Source organism: Macaca thibetana, chromosome X (genome assembly GCF_024542745.1).
Source record: "Macaca thibetana thibetana isolate TM-01 chromosome X, ASM2454274v1, whole genome shotgun sequence".
NCBI lineage: Eukaryota > Metazoa > Chordata > Mammalia > Primates > Cercopithecidae > Macaca > Macaca thibetana.
This window is the reverse complement of record NC_065598.1, coordinates 10,442,843-10,446,718: the sequence shown is the minus strand read 5'-3', so window position 1 is coordinate 10,446,718 and position 3,876 is coordinate 10,442,843.

Genomic DNA, 3,876 nt, shown 5'->3' with positions numbered 1-3,876 from the left:
CTGACCTTTGGATGGGGTTTTTATGGTTTGTTGCTGTTGTTTTTCTGCTTGTTTGATTTTCTTTTAACAGTCTGGCCACTCTTCCATAGGGCTGCTGTGGTTTGCTGGGGGTCCACTCCAGACCCTAGTCACCTTGGTGTTTCCCGTACTTGGAAGTATCACCAGTGAAGTCTGCAAAACAGCAAACATGGCAGCCTGCCCCTTCCTCTGGAAGCTCCATCCCAGGGGTACTGACCTGTTGCCAGCCCAAATGTACTTGTAGGAGGTGACTGGAGACCCCTGTTGGGAGGTCTCACCCAGTCAAGACGAATGGGATCAGGGACCCACTTGAAGCAGTCTGGCTGCTTTTTTGGTAGAGCAACTGTGCTGTGTTGGGGATCCCTTCAGCACCTGATCAGTTTTGGCTCTCCAAGGCCCACAGGCTGGACGAGCTGAGACGCTCAAACAGCTGAGGTGGCAGCCTACCCTACTGCTTGGGCATTCAGTCCCAGGGTGAAGTGAGAACTCTGTCTGCTTTAGAACATGGGCAGGGATGGCCAGACACCCTGGCTGGGAGGACCCACCTAAGAGGAGGAGTGGACCAGGGTCCAGCTGAAAGAAGCAGTCTGGCTATGCTTAACAAAACAGCCATGTCATGCTGGGGAACTGCCTCTGCCTCTGTCAGCTTAGACTCTCCAAAGCCCACAGGCTGGAATGGCTGAGTCTATCAAACAGCAGAGATGGTGGTCTGCCCCTCCCACTGAGGGAACTGTCCCATCTCAGGCAGGCTTCATGCTGTTGCCAGTGGCAGGCTGGAATTCCAAGCCAGTGGGTCTTACCTTAGAGGTGCAGTGGAAGTGGAGTCTGCGGACTGATGCTGCTTAGCTTCCTGGATTCAGTCCCCTTCCTAGGGATATGTTTGGACCTCTTGACTTGCCTGAGTTGCAGACATGTTTGTTGGGGATCCTGGGCCCAGAATATGTAAAGTTCCTGGGTCTCTGTGCGTTCCTGAGCAGTTGCCCTGCTGAGACTCCATATAGCTCTGTGTGTTGGACCCAAGGCCTTAGTGGCAGGGGATCATGAGGGGATCTCCTGATCCATGGGTTGCAAACATCTGTGGGAGAAGTGGCGGTTTCCCAGGGTTGCACAATCACTCACTGCTTCCCTTGGCTGGGGGTAGGGGTTCCCTTGGCTCCGTGTCAATCCTGGGAGGGCTGTCCCCCTATCCTGCTTTTCTTCATTCTCTGTGGGTAGTTGTTTCCCTGATCACTCCCAATGAGAGTGCACCTGGATATTTCAGTTGAAGGTGCTATATTCACTCGCCCCTTTCATTCTTTTCCATGAGTGCCTCACTCCATAGCTGCTTCTAATAGGCCATTTTTGGCCCTCTCCCTAAGGCTATTTAATTAGGAAACCGGAAATCACTATTCTCACCAAATTAATGTGCCCTGGTTACAAAGTCTTGAGGATAATCGAGTCTGTTCTTGGGTCAACTGAAAAGAAAACTCAGATAGACAAAATGGAAATGTAACACTCTCCCTTTCTAGAATTTAAACTTAGAAATTGTGAATACTGAGTATATGCATAATTTATTTTAGCCAGATCTGGAGAGACTATCAGCTAAAAGTGTAAACATTTTTCTAATGTTTTTATTCCCAGTTTCTGGTAAAGATATAGAAAGAGAAGTGAGGTAAAGAAGAGCTAAAAGAAAAGAAGATTTTACATGAAAGTGAATTTTTTGGTAATTATGAAGAAAATTAACATCAGAGATTAGGGAAAAAAAATTCCTTCAGGTGACATTTTTTGGCCTTTCAACAAAATGTTTTACCTCAACTCAATTATTCTGCTGATGTTTATGTGAAGTACTGTGGAGGAATTTCAGATTTTGTTTCTGCCAGTAATTTAATTATATGTTATAAGAGTTAGTTTATTTTAGCTCAACTAGTGATGAATACTTTCAGCTTTGGAATAAATCAGAGTTAAAAGATTGTGGAATGGGGGGATTACTTGGTTAGAACATTTTCAACTTTTTCCTGTGTCAGACTTAGAACATGTACCTCCAAAGGAGACCAAATGCAGTAAGCACCTGTAGTGGATTTTAAGCATGAAGAAAAATAACTCTGTGTTGCTGGAGGAAATTAGGAACCCTGTGGAATGGTTGCAAATCATATTCATGTTGTATTTTCATGTTCAGACAGAAATTCTGCTTGACAAACAACCAGAGATTATTACAAAACACTTTAAACCTGCAATTCTTAGTGAATGCATGGATATTCTCTTTAATGGAAAAATAATGCACCAATTGCCAAGAGAGTGGCTTCTAGAAATACATTTTCCAATTGCTAAAGGGATGAAATGGCATATATCATAGAAGACAAGTGCTAGGAGGGAGGGAGGCATATCATGCTACACATTCCAAAAGGAATGTGGAACTATTACATGGGGAATAACTTTTCAGGCTTGGAAATAAGAAGACTACATAAAACATTGTCAGACACTCAAACCAATCTGAATGATAATGCTATTCTCCAACAGAAAGAAAGAGAGAAAGAGAGAAAGGGAGAAAGGGAGAAAGGGAGGAAGGGAGGAAGGGAGGAAGGGAGGAAGGGAGGAAGGAAAGGAAGGAAAGGAAGGAAAAAAAGAGAAAAGAAAAGAAGAGAAAAAAGAAAAGAAGAGCTTCCTCAGTTCAGTGGGTAACTGCAATGAACCCAAAAGGACTGATGCAAACTGATTGGTTCTCTTTTAGGTTTCCAAATACAGATTACAATGTCGAATAGCCTACAGTCTTGCAAACTGATCTTTTCTGCATTCTTCCTTATCTTCCCCTTGACATCATCATCTTAGCTCAACAAATACTGCAATTTGGCGATCTGAGCTATTCTCTTTCCTCCAATGATATAGCTGTGGTCAGAAAAGCCCAGGTACTAAGGGCTCCTTTTCCATGCGCTATTTGTGGGAGCTTTGGCATTGTACGTTAACCACTTCAGTCTCAATTTCTTTTTTCTGAAAAGGCAGAAAACATTGACTTTGCAGATTTGTCATGAGCAGAAAATGAGGTAAAGGAACATAAACTGCCAACCATAGAGGCTAGCATATTTGATCAGTAATATCTGCTAATATTAAAATTGCAAACGCTGTCAAGAAAAACTTAATCTCCTTTCTGCTCTTTTTTATGCTTGCTCTCCTTTAACATTTATGTTGAGGTTATTCCCAACACACTTATCTGCCAGTTCCTCAATCTCCAGCACTTTCTGGGCCTCCATTTTCACCTCACCCTTGATACTTGTCCCTGCCACCACCATTAGTAATCAAAGCTTTCCAAACTTCAAGATCTCCAGTTTGGAAAGACTATTTCCCTTCTTCCACCTCTCCCATATACTACATATATTAACTTGCTTAATCCTCACAATGACACGCAAGGCACTGTTGCTATTGCTGTTTTAGAAAGAAAGAAACTGAGGCACAGGAAGACGATGTGATTTGTCCAAGGTCATACAGCCCGGAAGTCACAGAGACAGAATTCCAAATCAGGTTAAATGGTGGCAGAGGCTGGGATCTTAACCATGGCATCATACTTCCTCTGCTGGAGCAAGGCACTCTTGGGACATATTCTCCGTTGTTTAATGTGAATCACAGACCTGTGGTTCCCAATCTATCCCCATTCCAGGTCTCTTTCTGTCCTGACTGTCTCATTTAGTACCTTAATCTGGGCTCCACAGCCTCTTCCAAGGCCTGAGAACCTCCAAGCACATTAGTTCTTCTGTGTGGTTGCTCCCTGTCTAGTCTCTTGCCCCTTACTTTGCTCTCCTTCTCATCTGCCTTACCCCCTCAGTGATCTCTCTAAATGTGGCATCACTGACCTCCACATTTGTGTTATCCATACCCCACTGCTCCTCA